The sequence below is a fragment of the Arachis hypogaea genome, chromosome 14 (assembly GCF_003086295.3).
Source record: "Arachis hypogaea cultivar Tifrunner chromosome 14, arahy.Tifrunner.gnm2.J5K5, whole genome shotgun sequence".
In the NCBI taxonomy this organism is placed as follows: domain Eukaryota; kingdom Viridiplantae; phylum Streptophyta; class Magnoliopsida; order Fabales; family Fabaceae; genus Arachis; species Arachis hypogaea.
The window spans coordinates 101,416,800-101,441,040 of NC_092049.1; the positions used below are offsets into that span (position 1 = coordinate 101,416,800).

At 39.5% G+C, this 24,241-nt stretch overlaps 1 non-coding gene across 1 annotated transcript; it reads left to right on the forward strand.

Annotated features, from left to right (window-relative positions):
- The first annotated feature begins 18,395 nt into the window (after window positions 1-18,395).
- Window positions 18,396-18,499, forward strand: LOC112746310 (small nucleolar RNA R71). Its single transcript, XR_003174201.1, has one exon. It is a non-coding gene; the product is annotated as a small nucleolar RNA R71 (small nucleolar RNA).
- The last annotated feature ends 5,742 nt before the right edge of the window (window positions 18,500-24,241 follow it).

The following is a 24,241-nucleotide window of genomic DNA, read 5'->3' on the forward strand; positions in this document are numbered from 1 at the left end:
ACCAAATTGCAGTAGATCCCCAGGATCAAGAGAAAATAGCATTCACATGTCCATCTGGAGTATTTGCTTACAGAAGGATGCCATTTGGGCTGTGTAATGCACCTGCAACCTTTCAGAGATGCATGCTCTCTATTTTCTCTGATATGGTAGAAAAATTTCTGGAAGTCTTCATGGATGACTTCTCAGTATATGGAGACTCATTCAGCTCCTGTCTTGATCACCTGACACTGGTTTTGAAAAGATGCCAAGAGACCAACCTGGTTTTAAACTGGGAAAAATGTCACTTTATGGTGACTGAAGGGATTGTCCTTGTGCATAAAATTTCAAACAAGGGAATAGAGGTGGATCAAGCTAAAATAGAGGTAATTGAAAAATTACCACCACCTGCCAATGTTAAGGCAATCAGAAGCTTTCTGGGGCATGCAGGATTCTATAGGAGGTTTATAAAGGATTTTTCAAAAATTGCAAAACCTCTAAGCAACCTGCTAGCTGCTGACACGCCATTTTTGTTTGACACAGAGTGCCTGCAGGCGTTTGAAACTCTGAAAGCTAAGCTGGTCACAGCACCAGTTATCTCTGCACCAGACTGGATATTACCATTCGAATTAATGTGTGATGCCAGTGATCACGCCATTGGTGCAGTACTGGGGTAGAGGCATGACAAACTTCTGCATGTCATTTATTATGCTAGCCGTGTTTTAAATGATGCCCAGAAAAATTACACAACCACAGAAAAGGAATTGCTTGCAGTGGTCTATGCCATTTATAAGTTTAGATCATACTTAGTAGGATCAAAAGTGATTGTGTACACTAACCATGCTACTCTTAAATATCTACTTACAAAGCAGGATTCAAAACCCAGGCTTATAAGATGGGTATTACTTCTGTAAGAGTTTGATATAGAAATAAGAGACAAAAAAGGGACAGAAAACCAAGTGGCTGATCATCTTTCCGGAATAGAGCCAGTAGAAGGGGCCCCCTCTCCCTCTTTTGAGATCTCTAAAACCTTTCCGGATGAGCATTTGTTCGCCATTCAGGAAATACCATGGTTTGCAGACATTGCAAACTATAAAGCTGCAAGGTTCATACCCAAGGCGTACAGCAGGCAACAAAAGAAAAAAATTAATTTCTGATGCAAAGTACTACTTGTGGGATGAACCCTATCTCTTTAAGAGATGTGCAGACGGAATAATCCGTAGGTGTGTGCCTAGAGAAAAAGCACAAAGCATCTTATGGCATTGCCATGGGTCACAATATGGAGGTCATTTCGGAGGTGAGCGAACAGCCACCAAGGTCCTCCAATGTGGTTTCTACTGGCCTACACTCTACAGAGATTCCCGAGAGTTTGTACGTAACTGTGACAGTTGCCAGAGAGCTGGTAATTTGCCTCATAGTTACGCCATGCCTCAACAAGGAATCTTGGAGATTGAGTTGTTTGATGTATGGGGAATTGATTTCATGGGGCCTTTCCCACCATCATACTCAAACACTTATATTCTGGTGGCAGTTGACTATGTATCAAAATGGGTAGAGGCCATTGCCACACCCACCAATGATACTAAAATAGTGCTGAAGTTCCTCCAGAAACATATATTCAGCAGGTTTGGTGTCCCTAGGGTACTAATCAGTGATGGGGGCACTCACTTCTGCAACAAATAGCTTTACTCTGCTATGGTCCGGTATGGGATTCGCCACAAGGTGGCGACTCCATATCATCCACAGACAAATAGGCAAGCTGAAGTTTCTAACAGAGAACTGAAAAAAATCCTGGAATGGACTGTAAGTACCCATAGAAAGGATTGGGCACGAAGCTTGGATGATGCTCTGTGGGCTTACAGAACAGCATTCAAGACTCCTATAGGGACCTCTCCGTACCAACTTGTGTATGGTAAGGCTTGTCACCTGCCCGTGGAACTAGAACATAAGGCCTACTGGGCAACCAGATTCCTAAACTTTGATGCCAAATTAGCTGGAGAAAAAAGATTGCTCCAGTTGAATGAGCTAGAGGAATTCAGATTCACTACTTTCGAAAATGCCAAGCTTTATAAAGAGAAATCTAAAAGGTGGCATGACAGAAAGCTGTCATCTAGAATCTTTGAACCAGGACAAAAGGTTCTGTTGTTTAACTCTAGGCTCAGGCTATTCCCAGGGAAACTGAAATCCCAGTGGAGGGGACCATATATGATTACAAGTGTATCACCATATGGTTATGTGGAGCTTCAAGACATTGATTCTGATAAGAAGTTTATTGTTAACGGACAGAGAATCAAGCACTATCTTGAAGGCAATGTTGAGCAAGAGTGCTCAAGGCTGAAGCTAGATTAAAAGCTTAGCAAGGTCCAGCTAAAGACAATAAAGAAGCACTTGCTGAGAGGCAACCCACCCATTGGGAAGACTTTTTCTGTTATTTTGCCCTATTCTTGATTTTATTTGCTTATATAAAGTTCATTGCTACTAAGGTAAAGAGTCAATTGTAAAAGTTCACAGGGTTACAGAAGGATCAGCACACAAAACAGAGAAAGAGAGCTCACTGGCAAGAAAACGCTAGTAAAAGTCTGTTTTAGGCGTTCAACGCCCAAAAGAAGCATCCACTGGGCGTTGAACACCAGTAAGGATAGTTATCTGGGCGTTAAACACCAGAAAGAAGCATCTTCTGGGCGTTGAACGCCAGAAAGAAGCTCCTTCTGGGCGTTTAACGCCAGATTTACAGTGTCCTGGGCGTTCAGAAAAACGCCCAGTGACAAAGAAGTTCCTGGCGTTCAACGCCAGAAAGAAGCGACAGCTGGGCGTTGAACGCCCAGGAGAAGCAACAATTGGGCGTTAAACGCCCAAAATATGCAGCGTTTGGGCGTTTAACGCCAGGATGGTGGGGAGGAGGTAAATTTGTTTTTACTTCATATTTTTCATTTTAATTTTAATTTTCATGTTTCAATTCATGATTTCTTGCATAAACATGTTACAAACCCTGATTTCTAAAATCTCTAATTTCTAAAAACCCTACTTTAAAAATATTAAATGTATCTTAATCCATAAACACAAATTCTTTTTCAATCCAATCCAACTCTTTTTCAAAATTTCCAAAACAAATCTATCTCTTTTCCTTCTAAAATCCTTTCAACTCATCAATATCTTTTTCAAATCTCCACATTATCTTTTTCAAAATCCAAATTTATCTTTTTCAAATATCTTTCATATCTTTTCAATTTTAAATCACATCTTTTCATATCTTCTATCTTATCTTTTTTAAAAAAAAATTTTCGAAAACCCACCCCCTCCCTTTTAAATCCACATTCGGCCTCCCTCCTCGCGTCCACCATTCGACACTAGCTCTCCTTCTATCCCTCTCCTTTCTTTTCTTTTGCTTGAGGACAAGCAAACCTCTAAGTTTGGTGTGTTTATCCGTGATCACTAAATTATACCCACTAAGATCATGGCTCCTAAAGGAAAACAAACCACTCCAAGAGGCAAGAAAGAGAGTATTCCAAAACCACTTTGGAGTCAAGGGAAGTTCTTAACCAAAGAACATTCAGACCGTTACTACAAAATAATGGGTCTAAGATCAGTGATCCCAGAAGTCAAGTTCGATATGAAGAAAGATGAATATCCGGAGATCCAAGAGCATATTCGAAACAGGAACTGGGAAGTCCTAGCTAATCCTGAAACAAAAGTGGGAAGGAATATGGTTCAGGAGTTCTACGCTAATCTGTGGCAAACAGACAGGCAAAGAATATCTGGAACTGCCCTCTATGACTATCGGACTATGGTCAGAGGAAAGATTGTTCACATCCACCCTGACAAAATCAGGGAGATCTTTCAGCTACCTCAGCTGAAAAATGACCCAGACTCCTTCAATAGGAGAATGATGAGAACAAACAAGGGCCTGGATAAGATTCTAGAGGATATATGCATCCCTGGAGCCAGGTGGACCACTAGCAGCAAGGGTGTCCCGAATCAACTCAAGAGAGAAGATCTCAAACCAGTCACCAGAGGATGGCTGGACTTCATTGGGCGTTCTATATTGCCCACTAGCAACCGTTCTGAAGTCACCGTCAAAAGAGCAGTGATGATCCATTGCATTATGTTGGGAAAAGAAGTGGAAGTTCATCAACTGATTCCATCTGAATTTTACATACTTGCAAACAAGAACTCCAAAGATGCCAGGTTGGCTTATCCAAGCCTAATCTCTATGCTCTGCAAAGATGCTGAAGTAAGGATGGGAATAACGGAGTACATCTCAGTGGAGCAACCAATCACTAAAACCACAATGGAAAAACAATAAATGCAGGATGACCCCATCAAGAGGAGGGCGCAAGAATTCCTCCCGGAAGTCCCTCAATTTGAATATTGGGAACAGCTTGAAGCATCTGTCACCAAGTTGCAAGAATCTATGGACCAAATAAAGGAAGAACAGCAAAATCAAAACAGTATGCTCTGCAAACTGCTCAGGGAACAAGAAGAGCAAGGGCGTGACTTAAAGGAACTGAAGCGTCAGAAGTTATCTCTTGAAGGACCAAGCACTCCACAGACTAGAGGAACATCCACATCCCAAACTCAAGGTTGTTGAGCTCTAATCTTAACCTTAACTCTGTGATAATTGTTCTTATTTGAGTTTTACCTTAGAAGTTATAGTAGTAATTAGTAGTTATTTTATCTCCAATTAAGCTATAATTTATTTTTCTCATCATCATTAAACATGAATAAAATAGAAGATTTTCTTTAGAATAACGAGGCAATATTTTTCGAATTTTTAATAAAACAAATTCTAATTGTTTACATGTGGTGGCAATGCTTTCTGCCTTCTAAATGAATGCCTGAACAGAGCATATGTCTTTGGAATTTGATGTTCTTGAATGTTAAATATGTTGGCTTTTGAAAGAATAATGAACATGAGACATGTTATTGATAATCTGAAAAATCATAAAAATGATTCTTGAAACAAGAAAAAGCAGTGAATACAAAGCTTGCAAAAAAAAAAAGCAAGCAGAAAAAGCCAATAGCCCTTAAAACCAAAAGGCAAGGGTAGTAAAAAGGATCCAAGGCTTTGATCATCAGTGGATAGGAGGTCCTAAGGGAATCAAATCCTGGTCTAAGCGGCTAAACCAAGTTGTCCCTAACCATGTGCTTGTGGCGTGAAGGTGTCAAGTGAAAACTTGAGACTGAGCGGTTAAAGTCAAGGTCCAAAGCAAAAAGAAGAGTGTGCTTAAGAAACCCTGGACACCTCTAATTGGGGACTTTAGCAAAGCTGAGTCACAATCTGAAAAGGTTCACCCAATTATATGTCTGTGGCATTTATGTATCCGGTGGTAATACTGGAAAACAAAGTGCTTAGGGCCACGGCCAAGAATCAACATACTGAACTAGGAGAATCAATAACACTATCTGAATTCTAAGTTCCTATAGATGACATTCATTCTGAGCTTCAATGGATAAAGCGAGATGCCAAAACTGTTCGGAAGCAAAAAGCTACTAGTCCCGCGGGGAATATGGGGAACGCGGGGAATGGGGATGGGGACAATTACCCCCTCCATGGCGGGGATCGGGGCGGGAATGGTGATTAATTCTGGGGGCGGGGACGGGGAGCAGGGAGGCATCCCCCGCCCCCCGCCCCACCCCATTGACATTCCTACGGCATTGATGAGCGGATATTTTATACACTTTATGGGGTTAATTTCATGTAGTTTTTAGGATGTTTTAGTTAAGTTTTTAGTATATTTTCATTAGTTTCTAGGAAAAAATCATATTTCTGGACTTTACTATGAGTTTGTGTGCTTTTCTATAATTTCAGGTATTTTCTAGCTGAAATTGAGGGAGCTGAGCAAAAATCTGATTAGGGCTGAAAAAGGATTGCTGATGTTGTTGGATTCTGACCTCTCTGTACTCGAAATGGATTTTCTGGAGCTACAGAAGTCCAATTGGCGCGCTTCCAATTGCGTTGGAAAGTAGACATCCAGGGCTTTCTAGCAATATATAATAGTTTATACTTTGCTCAAGGATAAATGACTTAAACTGGCATTCAACGCCAGTTCTATGTTGCAGTCTGGCGTCCAGCGCCAGAAACAGGTTACAAGTTGGAGTTCAACGCCAGAAACAGGTTACAACCTGGCGTTGAATGCCCAAAACAGCCCAGGCACGTGAGAAGCTTTAGTCTCAACCCCAGCACACACCAAGTGGGCCCCAGAAGTGGATTTCTGCACTATCTATCATAGTTTACTCATTTTCTGTAAACCTAGGTTACTAGTTTAGTATTTAAACAACTTTTAGAGATTTATTTTGTATCTCATGACATTTTTAGATCTGAACTTTGTACTCTTTGACGGCATGAGTCTCTAAACTCCATTGTTGGGGGTGAGGAGCTCTGCTGTGTTTCGATGAATTAATGCAATTACTTCTATTTTTTATTCAAACACGCTTGTTCCTATCTAAGATGTTCATTCGTGCTTCATTATGATGAATGTGATGATCCGTGACACTCATCACCATTCTCAACCTATGAACGTGTGCTTGACAACCACTTCCGTTCTACATTAGATTGAATGAGTATCTCTTAGATTCCTCAATCAGAATCTCCGTGGTATAAGCTAGAATCTATTGGGGGCATCCTTGAGAATCCGGAAAGTCTAAACCTTGTCTGTGGTATTCCGAGTAGGATTTTGGGATTGGATGACTGTGACGAACTTCAAACTCGCGAGTGCTGGGCGTAGTGATAGACGCAAAAGGATAGTAAATCCTATTCCAGTATGATCGAGAACCTACAGATGATTAGCCGTGCGGTGACAGCGCACTTGGACCATTTTCACTGAGAGGAAGGATGGTAGCCATTGACAACGGTGATCCACCAACACACAGCTTGCCATAGGAGGGACGTGCGTGCGTGAAGAGGAAGACAGGGAGAAAGCAGAGATTCAAAAGACAAAGCATCTCCAAAACTCCAACATATTCTCTATTACTGCATAACAAGTATTTATTTCATGCTCTTTTATTCCTCGCAATTCAATTTGATAAGTGAATTGTTTTTCTGACTAAGAGCTACAAGGTAACCATAGATTGCTTCAAGCCAACAATCTCCGTGGGATTTGACCCTTACTCACGTAAGGTATTACTTGGACGACCCAGTGCACTTGCTGGTTAGTTATGCGAATTTGTGAAAAATAGTAATATTGACATTGACATGTAACAAATTCGTGCACCAGGCATACACTCTTTAAGTGGGACTAAGAGAAAATATGTGAGAGAAGATGTTGAATGGTGAGAAATCACATTTTTAAGAAAATTGAAAGAAAAAATATTGAAAGGATCCATTTTCGTTTCTTCGTGTTTCTTTTCTTCGTGTGTTTTATCCTGCTCTTCTTCCTCCTTCTTGTATTATTATCGTTGTTGATATATTTTTTTAAATTTCTTTCTCCTCTTCCTCTTTTTGACATTATTATAGATTTTTATTTCTTCTTTCTTTGATTTTTCTCCTTTTTGTATTTTTATTATTCTTGAGTCAGTGAAACAAAAAGAATTATGACTTTTGTGAGAAGGTAAAACAAGAAAAAGATGATGAAAAAGAAGAAGCACATAAATTTTTGTTAAAAAGCACATAAAGTTATCAACATAGTATTGAATTTATACACATAGCACAGAAATATAAGTAAAGAAAATTAAATTTCGATACTTCATACTAAGTAATTAGCATGATGAGAAAAAGGATTTAAAATTTTTTGTGCCCGATAGTTTTCTTGCACAACTCAAAAATTACTTCTACTGGTGCTATTTTTATGTCCTTTTCTATGTTTTTTATTTTATCATTTTATGTTGATTTCTGATGATACTTGATATTTTGAATACATTTTGTTGGTTGGGTGAGTAAATATTTTGGGATTGTGATCATTTAAAAAATTTTATCTTGATCACTACAAAATTTGTTGTTATGTACCAAAATTTCTATGCTAAGTAGTTTTGCTGAATATATATAGAAGGAGAAAGAAAAAAAATAATGACGAAGAGGAGGATGAAGTGATGTACGAGGAAGAGGAGAAAAAAAGAGGATGAGAAGAAATCAAACGAGAGAAGAAAAAGAAAAAATGTATATCCGTACGAAGAAAGGCTATTTTTTTTATATGAGTCAAATATGTCTGTAATATTTCGTTATTAGAAGTTTAGATTTTTTTTATATGGCATTTTTTTTAAATTGATATTAATCAAATTGGACTATCCAGTTTATTTGAGGAGAAAGGATAAGTTATAAATCGAAGGTCCGATTTTAATTTTTTTATTTTTTATTTTTTAAAAAAAAATGGAGTGTTCTAATTTTAATGTTGAATTTTTTTTCATTTTTTAAACAATCCAAAGAAATTAAAGACACGATTTCTTAAATCCGTAGTAGTTTAAGTCACATTTTTTCTTTCATTTATTTGTGATACACGCTCTTATAGTATATATAGAAAAAATAATAAGTGACGAAAAAGACAACATAAAAAAATACATATATAAATATGTGATTTAATTGAGATTGATTAAAAAAATAACTGGATGCCTAGCAGTAGCTTGTAGGACAGTACAATACTGTCCCAAAATTTAGCCCTAAAGTATTTAATCTTTTATTTAACATTATTTATCAAAATATATAATTTATAGTATTTTTACAAAAATGCACCGTATTTCTTGTCTTGTTTATAGTGTGAACAAAATAAGAATGTACGTCGTTTACACTGTAAACGATATAAGACACGAAACGACGTGGTCGTATCACGTTTGTACACGTGGTGTATAGTTTACATGCACTCTTATTTCGTTAAGTGTAAACGAGATAAGAGTGGAGGAGGCTTATATATGTATTTCGTCTACTGCGCCATTTAAACCCTTATTACATCAATTTCTTCTGCTTTTCTCCCACTTTTACTCTTTTTTAATCATTTTATCAAATTACTAAGAGATTATAATGTGCGCCAATACACATGATGCAGACATCAACTGAAGGAATGCGACATGGCACATCGTTGGGACAGCAGACTTTGAGGTTGGTGTTTTTTTTTTATTTTATCTTTATGTTAAAGCATACATATGTTGCTATACTTAGGGTACTTTTATAGAAGTATTATGTAATATATGTTAGGCGAATGAATATATATTATTAGCAATGGTTTAAATGATAGGGTATAATTTTAGGTATTAGTGAAATAGATTTGTTATTTAAATGTTTATTTAGGTTTGTTTTTTTTAAACTAAGTTATTAAGCATATATTTATTAATTTAGTTATTAATTATTTAACTAAATATTTTTAGTTAACAAAATTAAGTAACAAGATGTTTATGTTTTTAGTTGTTAAATATTTAAGTAAATGGTTTTATTTAAATTTGTTGTTACTTAAATTAAGTTATCTAGTTGATAATTCACTTGTTAATTATTTAATAAATATTTTTACTTAATGTAAGTTATGAAGAAGATGGTTTATTAATTATTTAATTAAATATTTTTATTTAAATTAAATTATATAGACGTTTATTAATTTAGTTATTAATTATTTAAGTAAATATTTTTATTTAAGTTAATTTATAAGGTAAATATTTGTAGTTATATGTCAAACTAATTTATTTATAATTTAAATTAATTTGTTCTGTAAACGTTTATTGGGAGAATTTTTTACTGTAAAATTTTATAGGTTTATAGGTTTATACATTTTTCATTTGGGTTTTTTATTGTTTACCAGAGGCCTCGCCTACTTCTTTCCAAGAGAATGAGTCATATACTCTCACCACCGGACGTTATTGTCCCCTACTTGAAGGGGGCTGGCTTCGGCGACGCGGTGCCATTCAGAAATTGTGTTTGACAACTCCCTGATTATGGCATTTCTAGAGCGCTGGCGTCCTGAGACCTACACTTTTCACCTGCTATGGGGTGAGTGCACCATCACCCTGCAGGATGTCGCATACCACATTAGGCTATGCGCGCATGGAGAGCCAGTGGGTGGGTGCTTTCGTGATTTTCACACATGGTATGGGATCGAGATTCGGGAGTTGGTGGAGCGGCTATTTGGTGCTAGGCCTCCTGCAGTCCAGCAGTAGGGTGCGCATAGAAAGGAGTCTTTCTCCCTCAAGCTGACATGGCTTTGGGAGCGACTCCGACAGATGCCCGATACTAATGATCTAGCCACCCTTTGACAGTATGCGAGGTGCTACATACTATTAATGATTGGGGGTTACTTGATGACTGATAAGTCAAATAATCAGGTCCATCTACGGTGGCTCCTACTTCTAGATGACTTTTAGAGATGTCGTTCTATGTCTTAGGGATCTGCAGTGCTAGCATGGACGTACCATTTCCTATTCTCTGCAACACATCGCTTCACCACAGACATCGCAAGATGCACTCCTCTGCTTGTATCTTGGATATACCAGAGATTTTTCTAGTGGTGTCCATCTGAGCAGCAGGTTTACATGTACCCCATGGCTGCGAGGTAACTATTCACAACGGTTTTATTATTCTTCGTTTTATGAAATTCAATATGATGTGCAATTAATTAAATCATGGTTATTCTTGCAAATATCCACAAGTTGATAGGTATGACACAGCAAAGTAGAGATCAGTATGAGCAGAGAGTCCTGAGATGGTGTTGGGCGTTGGATCAGTTACAGTTGGATAAGGTAAGCGAGTTACCCTTTTAGTTGGTTACACTTGCATAAATTACTTATACTTTTTTAGCACCTGTCACAGATGATTATTTCACAACGTACATTCTAGTTCCTATGGATGCCCTACAATGACCCTGCACTGCAGGGCATCTTCCCGCTATGACTGAAGGATGAAGCAGAGTGTGAGACATGGATGTCTGTTGTTTCCCTCGTCTGCTTTAACATAGTTGAATTTTACCATGTCGACCGGGTGAAGCGCCAGTTTAATGGCAAGCAGCCAGTGCCAGGGGACTTGATCAATGTTGATAGGTTCCTGACTACCACAGGACGGGGCGAGGACGTGTGGTGGCCTACCAAGCTTAGCGAGTGGTACGATCGTTGTACGACTCAGTTTGAGGAGGGATACCGGATATTCATTCAGGCGTGCACAGACTATTGGCCGACGCGAGAGAACTAAGATTGGTATCGGCATGCTTACCGTGTTAGAAACTTGTCAGGGTAGAATGCGCTCAATGACCCTAGGCTGTTGGACTTATCGAGAGACGTGTAGCCTACTGTTAGCTAGTCGAAGAACATCCTACACCTTCTCCAAGACGTGTCTGACCGTCATCGACGGGCAAGGAAGGTTCAGCCAGACACCCGAGGGCCTACCGAGAGAGAGAGGGGTGTCAGAGAGCGCGGAGGAGCTGCAGAACCCCGGAGGGATAGGGTTATGCCTCACAGGGAGTGCTTGGACGTGGAGTCCAAGGAGGAGGCGGAGTATCATCAATAGGAGGAGCTCGGGGATATGCCTGGTGGCTTTGATGACTCACCGCCACCCCACCATCACCACATCAGCCACCTGGTTCACGTTCACAGGAACCTTGAGACGATTGGGATACTGCCCCTCTTGAATGACATGACGTCGGGGCATCCAGTAGTCATCATGAGGCTTTATACGTGGATGAGATCTAAATTGAGGAGGTATTCCAGATTCACACCACCGATCAATGCACGATGCAGCGCATTGCAGAGCAGTTCTGCACGTGGTGCATGTCCATCAACAGTCATCTACTCCTATGTCTACCTCAATATGGGCACTGTACATTCACATGGACCTAGCTCCTCATACGGTACATATGGCCGACCAAGTGCACAGTATCCGACACAGCCATCGATGGACTATGGTCTCTGGTGCACGAAATTGTGTTCCATGTTCTTTGTACTTGTGTGAGATTAACAATATATAATTGTATTGAATCCTCATTGTGGCTCTATGTGTGGACACAACTTCGATACAACTAACCAGCAAGTGCACTGGGTCGTCCAAGTAATACCTTACGTGAGTAAGGGTCGAATCCCACGGAGATTGTTGGTATGAAGCAAGCTATGGTCACCTTGCAAATCTCAGTCAGGCGGATTTAAACATGATATTTTATTAGATTCAAATAAACAATAAAAGGGATAGAGATACTCATGTAAATCATTGGTAGGAATTTCAGATAAGCGAATGGAGATACTTTTCGTTCCTCTGAACCTTTGCTTTCCTGCTATCTTCATCCAATCAGTCTTACTCCTTTCCATGGCTGGCCTTATGTGATACATCACCACTGTCAATGGCTACTTTCGGTCATCTCACGGGAAAATGATCCAATGCCCTGTCACGGCACGGCTAATCGTCTGGAGGCATCACCCTTGCCAATGGCTTCATCTTATCCTCTCAGTGAATAATATGCTCACGCACCCTGTCACGGCACGGCTATTCATCTGTCGGTTCTCGATCATGCTGGAATAGGATTTACTATCCTTTTGCGTCTGTCACTAACGCCCTGCAATCGCGAGTTAGGAGCTCGTCACAGTCATTCAATCATTGAATCCTACTCGGAATACCACAGACAAGGTTTAGACTTTCCGAATTCTCTTGAATGCCGCCATCATTCTAGCTTACGCCACGAAGATTCTGGTTAGGAGATCTAAGAGATACTCATTCTAGCTTAATTCATGTAGAACAGAAGTGTTTGTCAGGCACGCGTTCATAAGGGAGAAGGATGATGAGCATCACACATAATCATCACCTTCATCACGTTTTTGAGTGCGAATGGATATCTTAGAAGAGAAATAAGAAGAATTGAATAGAAAACAGTAGTACTTTGCATTAATCTTTGAGGAACAGCAGAGCTCCACACCTTAATCTATGGAGTGTAGAAACTCTACCGTTTGAAAATACATAAGTGAAGGTCCAGGCATGGCCGAGATGGCCAGCCCCCTAAACGAGATCACAGGATCAAAATACAATCCAGGATGCCTAATACAATAGTAAGAGGTCCTATTTATAATAAACTAGTCACTAGGGTTTACATGAGTAAGTAATTGATGCATAAATCCACTTCCAGGGCCCACTTGGTGTGTGTTTGGGCTGAGCTTGAGTGTAGCACGTGCAGAGGCCATTTGTGGAGTTGAACGCCAGTTTCTGTGCCAGTTTGGGCGTTCAACTCTGGTTTTGGATCCTTTTCTGGCGCTGGACGCCAGATTTGGGCAGAAGGCTGGCGTTGAACGCCAGTTTACGTCGTCAATTCTTGGCCAAAGTATGGACTATTATATATTGCTGGAAAGCCCTGGATGTCTACTTTCCAACGCAATTGGAAGCGTGCCATTTCGAGTTCTGTAGCTCCAGAAAATCCACTTTAAGTGCAGGGAGGTCAGAATCCAACAGCATCAGCAGTCCTTTTTCAACCTCTGAATCTGATTTCTGCTCAAGTCCCTCAATTTCAGCCAGAAAATACCTGAAATCACAGAAAAACACACAAACTCATAGTAAAGTCCAGAAATGTTAATTTAACATAAAAACTTATGAAAACATCCCTAAAAGTAACTAGATCCTACTAAAAACATACTAAAAACAATGCCAAAAAGCGTATAAATTATCCGCTCATCACAACACCAAACTTAAATTGTTGCTTGTCCCCAAGCAACTGAAAGTCAAATAGGATAAAAAGAAGAGAATATACTATAAATTTCAAACTATCAATGAAACATAGCTGTAATCATATGAGCGGGACTTATAGCTTTTTGCCTCTTGAATAGTTTTGGCATCTCACTTTATCCATTGAGGTTTAGAATGATTGGCATCTATAGGAACTTCAGATTTCGAATAGTGTTATTGACTCTCCTAATTCAGTATGATGATTCTTGAACACAGCTTCTTTATGAGTCTTGGCCGTGGCCCTAAGCACTTTGTTTTCCAGTGTTACCACCAGATACATAAATGCCACAGACACATAATTGGGTGAACCTTTTCAGATTGTGACTCAGCTTTGCTAAAGTCCCCAATTAGAGGTGTCCAGGGTTCTTAAGCACACTCTTCTTTTGCTTTGGACCTTGACTTTAACCGCTCAGTCTCAAGTTTTCACTTGACACCTACACGCCACAAGCACATGGATAGGGACAGCTTGGTTTAGCCGCTTAGACCAGGATTTTATTCCTTTAGGCTCTCCTATCCACTGATGCTCAAAGCCTTGGGATCCTTTTTATTTGCCCTTGCCTTTTGGTTTTAAGGGTTATTGGCTTTTTCTGCTAGCTTTTTCTTTTTCTTTCTATTTTTTTTCTATTCTTTTTTTCGCCCCTTTTTTTTTCTTTTTTTTTTCTGCAAGCTTTGTTCTTTGCTGCTTTTTCTTGCTTCAAGAATCATTTTTATGATTTTTTAGATTATCAAATAACATGTCTCCTAGTCATCATTCTTTCAAGAGCCAACATATTTAACATTCTTAAACAACAACTTCAAAAGACATATGCACTGTTCAAGCATACATTCAGAAAACAAGAAGCATTGTCACCACATCAATATGATTAAACTAAGTTCAAGGATAAATTCGAAACTCATGTACTTCTTGTTCTTTTGAATTAAAACATTTTTCATTTAAGAGAGGTGATGGATTCATAGGACATTCATATCTTTAAGACAAAGTTACTAACTACTAATGATCATGTAGTGAAGACACAAACATAGATAGGCACATAACATAGAAAACGAAAAACAGAAGAAAGAAGAACAAGGAATGAATCCACCTTAGTGATGGTGGCGTTTCCTTCTTGAGGAACCAATGATGTCCTTGAGCTCTTCTATGTCTCTTCCTTGTCTTTGTTGCTCCTCCCTCATTGCTTTTTGATCTTCTCTTATTTCATGGAGCATGATGGAGTGCTCTTGATGTTCCACCCTTAGTTGTCCCATATTGGAACTCAATTCTTCTAGGGAGGTGTTGATGTGCTCCCAATAGTTTTGTGGAGGAAAGTGCATTTGAGGCATTTCCGGAATCTCATGGTGATGAGCTTCTTGCGCCTCTTGAGCTCCATGACTGGGCTCTCTTGCTTGCTCCATCTTTTTCTTAGTGATGGGCTTTTCCTCTTTAATGAGGATATCTCCCTCTATGTCAATCCCAGCTGAATTGCATAGGTGGCAAATGAGGTGAGGAAAGGCTAACCTTGCCATGGTAGAGGACTTGTCAGCCACCTTGTAGAGTTCTTGAGGTATAATCTCATGAACTTCCACCTCTTCTCCAATCATGATGCTATGGATCATGATGGCCCGGTCTATAGTAACTTCAGACCGGTTGCTAGTGGGAATGATTGAGCATTGAATAAACTCCAACCATCCTCTAGCAATAGGCTTGAGGTCCAATCTTCTTAGTTGAACCGGCTTGCCTTTGGAGTCAATCTTCCATTGAGCTCCTTCTACACATATGTCCATAAGGACTTGGTCCAACCTTTGATCAAAGTTGACTCTCCTTGTGTAGGGGTGTAAGTTCTCTTCCATGTATGGCAAGTTGAACGCTAACCTCACATTCTCCGGACTAAAATCTAAGTATTTCCCCCGAACCATTGTAACATAGTTCTTTGGATCCGGGTTCTTACTTTGATCATGGTTCTTGGTGATCCATGCATTGGCATAGAACTCTTGAACCATTAGGATGCCGACTTGTTGGATGGGATTTGTTAGAACTTCCCAACCTCTTCTTTGATTTTCATGTCGGATCTCCGGATACTCATTTCTTTTGAGTTTAAAAGGGACCTCAGGGATCACCTTTTTCTTGGCCACAACATCATAGAAGTGGTCTTGATGGGCTTTGGAGACGAATCTTTCCATCTCCCATGACTCGGATGTGGAAGCTCTTGTCTTCCCTTTCCCTTTTTTAGAGGATTCTCCGGTCTTAGGTGCCATCAATGGTAATGGAAAAACAAAAAGCTTATGCTTTTACCACACCAAACTTAGAATATTGCTCGCCCTCGAGCAATAAACAAAAGAGTAGAAGAAGAAGAAGAAATAGAGGAGATGGAGAAGGGAAGGTGTTTCGGCCAAGAAGGGTGTAGAGGGGTGTGTTGTGTGAATTTAATGAAGAATGGAGGGTTTTATATAGGGAAGGGAGGGGGGATATTGGTTCGGCCATATGGGTGGGTTTGGGTGGGAAATTGGTTTTGAATTTTGAAGGTAGGTGGAGTTTATGAGGTAGGTTTATGGGGAAGAGTGGATGGATGTGAGTGGTGAAGAGGTGATGGGGAAGAGAGTTTGAGGTGATTGGTGAAGGGCTTTTAGGGAAGAGTGTTTATGGGGTTGTGTGAAAGAGAGTGGTGAGAAGAAGTGAGTGGAGGTAGGTGGGGATCCTGTGGGGTCCACAGATCCTGAGTGGATCCTGTGGGGTCCACAGATCCTGAGGTGTCAAGGCATTTACATCCCTGCACCATTAGGCATGTAAAAATGCCTTTGTATCCAACTCTGGGCGTTCAGCGCCAGGTTGGTGGCCATTTTGGGCGTTCAACGCCCATTTGTGTGCCATTTCTGGCGTTGAACGCCAGAACCATGCCTGTTCTGGCGTTCAGCGCCCAGAAGCTGCCCATTTTGGGCGTTCAGCGCCAGAACCATGCTCTGTTCTGGCGTTTGAACGCCAGGCAGATGCTCCTCCAGGGTGTGATTTTTCTTCTGCTGTTTTTGATTCCGTTTTCAATTTTTATATTTATTTTGTGACTCCTCATGATCATGAACCTATAAAGACACATAACTAAGAAAAATATAGTTAGATAAATAAACATTGGGTTGCCTCCCAACAAGCGCTTCTTTAATGTCAATAGCTTGACAGTGGGCTCTCATGGAGCCTCACAGATGTGCAGAGCTTTGTTGAGACTCTCCAACACCAAACTTAGAGTTTGGTTGTGGCCTCCCAACACCAAACTTAGAGTTTGACTGTGGGGGCTCTGGTTGACTCTGCTTTGAGAGAAGCTTTTCAAGCTTCCTCTCCATGGTTGCAGAGCGAGATCCTTGAGTTTTGAATACAAGGGAGTTCTCATTCCATTGAAGGACTATTTCACCTCTGTCAACATCAATCACAGCTCTTGCTGTGGCCAGGAAAGGTCTTCCTAGGATGATGGATTCATCCTCTTCCTTTCCAGTATCCAGGATTATGAAATCAGTAGGTATGTAAAGGCCCTCAACCTTTACTAATACATCTTCTACTTGTCCATAAGCCTGTCTTCTTGAGCTGTCTGCCATCTCTAATGAGATTTTAGCAGCTTGCACCCCATAGATTCCCAGTTTCTCTATTACAGAGAGGGGCATGAGGTTTATTCCTGAACCAAGGTCACACAGAGCCTTAAAGATCATGGTGCCTATGGTACAGGGTATTATGAACTTTCCAGGATCCTGTCTCTTCTGAGGCAATGTCAGTTGATCCAGATCACTTAGTTCATTGACGAACAAGGGAGGTTCAACTTCCCAAGTATCAATGCCAAATAATTTGGCATTCAGCTTCATGATTGCACCAAGAAACTTGGCAGTTTGCTCTTCAGTAACATCCTCATTCTCTTCTGAAGAGGAATACTCATCAGAGCTCATGAAGGGTATAAGGAGGTTCAATGGAATCTCTAAGGTCTCTAGATGAGCCTCAGAGTCCTTTGGTTCCCCAGAGGGAAGCTCCTTATTGATCACTGGACGTCCCTGGAGGTCTTCCTCCTTGGGATTCACGTCCTCTCCTCTCCTCACAGGTTCGGCCATGGCGCTTATGTCAATGGCCTTGCACTCTCCTTTTGGGTTCTCTTCTGTATTGCTTGGGAGAGTACTGGGAGGGATTTCAGTGATCCTTTTACTCAGTTGGCCCACTTGTGCTTCCAGATTTCTAATGGAAGACCTTGTTTCATTCATGAAACTTACAGTGGCCTTAGATAGATCAGAGACTAGATTTGCTAAATTAGAAGCATTTTGTTCAGAGTTCTCTGTCTGTTGCTGAGTTGATGATGGAAAAGGTTTGCTATTGCTAAACCTATTTCTTCCACCATTATTAAAGCCTTGTTGGGGCTTTTGATCCTTCCATGAGAAATTTGGATGATTTCTCCATGTTGAGTTATAGGTGTTTCCATAAGGTTCACCTAAGTAATTTACCTCTGCTATTGTAGGGTTCTCAGGATCATAAGCTTCTTCTTCAGAAGAAGCCTCTTGAGTACTGTTGGATGCAGCTTGCATTCCATGCAGACTCTGAGAGATCATATTGACTTGCTGAGTCAATATTTTATTCTGAGCCAATATGGCATTCAGAGTATCAACCTCAAGAACTCCCTTCTTTATAGGCGTCCCATTGATTACAGGATTCCTTTCAGAAGTGTACATGAACTGGTTATTAGCAACCATGTCAATGAGTTCTTGAGCTTCTGCAGGCGTTTTCTTTAGGTGAATGGATCCACCTGCAGAAGTGTCCAGTGACATCTTTGATAGCTCAGATAAACCATCATAGAATATATCCAGGATGGTCCATTCTGAGAGCATGTCAGAAGGACACTTTTTGGTCAACTGTTTGTATCTTTCCCAAGCTTCATAGAGGGATTCACCTTCTTTCTGCCTGAAGGTTTGAACATCAGCTCTAAGCTTGCTCAGCTTTTGAGGAGGAAAGTACTTGGCTAAGAAAGCCGTGACCAGCTTATCCCAAGAGTTCAGGCTGTCTTTAGGTTGAGAATCCAACCATAATCTAGCTCTGTCTCTTACAGCAAAAGGGAAAAGCATGAGCCTGTAGACTTCAGGATCTACTCCATTAGTCTTAACAGTATCACATATCTGCAAGAATTCAGTTAAGAACTGAAAAGGATCTTCAGATGGAAGTCCATGAAACTTGCAGTTCTGCTGCATCAGAGAAACTAACTGAGGTTTCAGCTCAAAGTTGTTTGATCCAATGGCAGGAATGGAGATGCTTCTTCCATGTAAATTGGAATTAGGTGCAGTAAAGTCACCAAGCATCTTCCTTATATTATTATTATTTTCGGCTGCCATCTCCTCTGCCTGTTCGAAAATTTCTGAAAGGTTTTCTCTGGATTGTTGTATTTTAGCTTCTCTTAATTTTCTCTTCAGAGTCCTTTCAGGTTCTGGATCTGCTTCCTCAAGAATGTTCTTATCCTTGCTCCTGCTCATATGACAAAGAAGAAGGCACAGAAAAATAATAATAATAATATATATCCTTTATACCACAGTATAGGGATCCCTTTGTGAGTGGAAGAAAAGAGGGAGACAAAGAATGTAATATAAAGGAAGAAATGCAACTGTACTGATGGAAGAGATGTGAGATGAGATGTTAGGATATGAATGAATAAATAGAATAGGATGGGGGAGGTATAATTTTCGAAAATTATTTTAAAAAGGAGTTAGTGATTTTTGAAAAATGGTTTTTGAGAAAATGTTAGTATTTTTTTTTTGAATTAAAAATAATTAGTTAATTAAAAAGAAATTTTTGAAAAAGGGGGAGATATTTTCGAAAATTAGAGAGAGGGAGTTAGTTAGGTGGTTTTGAAAAAGTTAAGAAACAAACAAAAAGTTAGTTAGTTAGTTGAAACAAATTTTGAAAAGATAGGAAGTTAGGAAGTTAGAAAAGATATTTTGAAAAGATATTTTTGAAAAAGATAAGATAAGAAGATATTTTGAAAAGATATGATTGAAATTAGTTTTGAAAAAGATTTGATTTTTAAAATCTCAATTAATGACTTGATTCATAAGAAATCACAAGATATGATTCTAGAATTTAAAGTTTGAATCTTTCTTAACAAGCAAGTAACAAACTTCAAATTTTTGAATCAAAACATTAATTGATTATATTATTTTCGAAAATTTGGTAAAAAAAAATAAGAAAAAGATTTTTGAAAAATATTTTTGGAATTTTCGAAAATAACTAAGAATTTTGAAAAAGATTTGATTTTTGAAAAAGATTTTGAAAAAGATAAGATTTTCAAATTGAAAATTTGATTTGACTCATGAGAAACAATTTGATTTTAAAAATTTTTGAAAAAGTCAATCCAAATTTTCGAATTTGATGAGAGAAAAAGGGAAAGATATTTTTTTGATTTTTGAAATTTTTATGAAAAACATGAAAAATATGCAATGCATGAAATTTTTAGATCAAAACATGTGATGCATGCAAGAATGCTATGAATGTCAAGATGAACACCAAGAACACTTTGAATGTCATGATGAACATCAAGACACAATTTTGAAAAATTTTAATGCAAAGAAAACATGCAAGACACCAAACTTAGAATTCTTTAATGCTTACGCACTAAGAATTCAAGAATGCATATGATAAACATGAAAAGACACAAAACAAAAAATCATCAAGATCAAACAAGAAGACTTACCAAGAACAACTTGAAGATCATGAAGAACACTATGAATGCATGATATTTTCGAAAAAATGCAAGATGCATATGCAAGTGACACCAAACTTATAACATGACTCAAGACTCAAACAAGAAACAGAAAATTATTTTTGATTTTTATGATTTTCTAATTTTTTTTTTTGGATTTTTTCGAAAATTTATTGAAAAGGGAAAATAAGGATTCCAAAATTTTTAATATGAATTCCAGGAATCTTGCCGTGTTAGTCTAAAGCTTCAGTCCAGGAATTAGACATGGCTCACTAGCCAGCCAAGCTTTCAAAGAAAGCTCCAGTCCAAAACACTAGACATGGCCAATGGCCAGCCAAGCTTCAGCAGGTGATCATGGATCAGCAGCAGGTGGATGAGCAACAACTAATTTGCTCTTGATAACAAATTACAAGCCTCAGTCCAAATGAATTTAGACATGGCTTTACAGCCAGCCAGGCTTCACATGCTTCATGAAACACTAGAATTCATTCTTAAAAATTTTGAATCAAATTTTTGAAAACATTTTTATTTTTTTTTTCGAAAACAGATGAGAGATTTTTGAAAATATTTTTGAAAAATTTTTGAAAAGAAAACAAAAACAAAATTACCTAATCTGAGCAACAAGATGAGCCGTTAGTTGTCCAAACTCGAACAATCCCCGGCAACGGCGCCAAAAACTTGGTGCACGAAATTGTGTTCCATGTTCTTTGTACTTGTGTGAGATTAACAATATATAATTGTATTGAATCCTCATTGTGGCTCTATGTGTGGACACAACTTCGATACAACTAACCAGCAAGTGCACTGGGTCGTCCAAGTAATACCTTACGTGAGTAAGGGTCGAATCCCACGGAGATTGTTGGTATGAAGCAAGCTATGGTCACCTTGCAAATCTTAGTCAGGCGGATTTAAACATGATATTTTATTAGATTCAAATAAACAATAAAAGGGATAGAGATACTCATGTAAATCATTGGTAGGAATTTCAGATAAGCGAATGGAGATACTTTTCGTTCCTCTGAACCTTTGCTTTCCTGCTATCTTCATCCAATCAGTCTTACTCCTTTCCATGGCTGGCCTTATGTGATACATCACCACTGTCAATGGCTACTTTCGGTCATCTCACGGGAAAATGATCCAATGCCCTGTCACGGCACGGCTAATCGTCTGGAGGCATCACCCTTGCCAATGGCTTCATCTTATCCTCTCAGTGAATAATATGCTCACGCACCCTGTCACGGCACGGCTATTCATCTGTCGGTTCTCGATCATGCTGGAATAGGATTTACTATCCTTTTGCGTCTGTCACTAACGCCCTGCAATCGCGAGTTAGGAGCTCGTCACAGTCATTCAATCATTGAATCCTACTCAGAATACCACGGACAAGGTTTAGACTTTCCGGATTCTCTTGAATGCCGCCATCATTCTAGCTTACGCCACGAAGATTCTGGTTAGGAGATCTAAGAGATACTCATTCTAGCTTAATTCATGTAGAACAGAAGTGTTTGTCAGGCACGCGTTCATAAGGGAGAAGGATGATGAGCGTCACACATAATCATCACCTTCATCACGTTTTTGAGTGCGAATGGATATCTTAGAAGAGAAATAAGAAGAATTGAATAGAAAACAGTAGTACTTTGCATTAATCTTTGAGGAACAGCAGAGCTCCACACCTTAATCTATGGAGTGTAGAAACTCTACCGTTTGAAAATACATAAGTGAAGGTCCAGGCATGGCCGAGATGGCCAGCCCTCTAAACGAGATCACAGGATCAAAATACAATCCAGGATGCCTAATACAATAGTAAGAGGTCCTATTTATAATAAACTAGTCACTAGGGTTTACATGAGTAAGTAATTGATGCATAAATCCACTTCCGGGGCCCACTTGGTGTGTGTTTGGGCTGAGCTTGAGTGTAGCACGTGCAGAGGCCATTTGTGGAGTTGAACGCCAGTTTCTGTGCCAGTTTGGGCGTTCAACTCTGGTTTTGGATCCTTTTCTGGCGCTGGATGCCAGATTTGGGCAGAAGGCTGGCGTTGAACGCCAGTTTACGTCGTCAATTCTTGGCCAAAGTATGGACTATTATATATTGCTGGAAAGCCCTGGATGTCTACTTTCCAACGCAATTGGAAGCGCGCCATTTCGAGTTCTTTAGCTCCAGAAAATCCATTTTGAGTGCAGGGAGGTCAGAATCCAACAGCATCAGCAGTCCTTTTTCAACCTCTGAATCTGATTTCTGCTCAAGTCCCTCAATTTCAGCCAGAAAATACCTGAAATCACAGAAAAACACACAAACTCATATTAAAGTCCAGAAATGTTAATTTAACATAAAAACTTATGAAAACATCCCTAAAAGTAACTAGATCCTACTAAAAACATACTAAAAACAATGCCAAAAAGCGTATAAATTATCCGCTCATCAGTCTCCTCATGACAGCATCCCAATGTTGTCACCACATTGTCCTCCACCTTGTTAGTAGCAGTATCAACCCGATCCATATGTACATGTGCCTTACCTGGATAGTTACTATGACCCTCGTCATCCACTTCCATTGCAGCAACCACCTCAATCATAGGATCTATCTGTAGGTCACTTACAGCTTCCTCTAGACCCACGCCCTAGCAGACCTCACCGATAGGCACAACCTCCGCCCTATGGCATTGGACACCACTTGAGTTACCATGATGATCAGCACCGATGACAATGTTATGTTTAGACTTTACGTTATATTATTTGTCATTAAAATTGTAGCTTGGCATAATATTTAAGTTCGTTAGCATCGTTGTTGTAACTTGTGTCCTCGCTATTATTAATATTGTCAACCACCTTTTATGTGATTTATGTCATTGTTGTATGTAAATGTGTTACCGTGCTAAATTTAAAATTTTAGAATTCAATAACGAAGAAAAAAGTGCATTAAATTTCAATTTATTCAAAGTAAACAAACAACATAGAACCCTAATAACGGAAAAATCGTAAGGATCTAAACAAGAAACTAACATTCAAGTACAAAATAAACGAAGTAAACAAAGAACACACTAAATGCCTTTTGACAACTAACAAATAACTACACCGCGAAACTAAACTAAGCCTCGTCTGTAACTTGGTTTGGACAGCCTCTCCGGGTATGCCCAATTTGCCTACAAAGACCACACCTCTTTTCTTGACGCTCACCCTCGTCCATTTCATTACAAAACCTGGTAGAGTCAGGTCTGCCAATAGCCTTCCTATGCATGGCTAAATTATGACGCAACCATGTCCCGTACCACTCCGGCCAAAGCTTCTCGTCTGGTATCGGTGTGAAGTCTGTCTCATACACCTTGAACACAGCGGACTGCAAGTACACCAGATGCACGTATGGACCTCATTCGACATTAGCAGTGGCACAAGTGGCAAGCGCACGACGACATAGGAAATGGAGTGACTGAAAAAGACCATAATCACATGTATCCGCCGTCAACCGAACACGAAACGATCCTTGAGACCAACCCTCGAAAGGCTCTAACTCCTCAACTACAAAGACTGAAGCCCGTCTGTCGCAGTGAGTAACGCGCATCTTTGATATTCCCTCTTTATTTTTCTCAATAGCAACTATCAGCCATTGGAAAAATTGATTCCCTGCTGCCAGTTGTGCTTATGCCTCCCTGCCCTTCCTGACGAACAACTGTTGCAGTCTCTCCCAAGTGCATCGCACGATGGCCGAAAATGGGCAAATAATGGATACCCATAAGTACTGCATTCATGCACTCGGATAGATTTGTTGTCATGTGCCCAAACCGGCGACCGCTGTCGCAGTGTTGTAGCCAGATCTCTTTATTGAACCTACTAGCCAATCCTCCATCTCTTGTGACAAACATCTCAAGGCGTCCATATACCACTGGTACCCAACTTTGCTTGGACAATAAGAATCATTTATTAGATATCACTTGCCCTCAGCAGACTTGAAAGGAGACATGAAGTTCATAGCTGGTGCACGAAAATTAC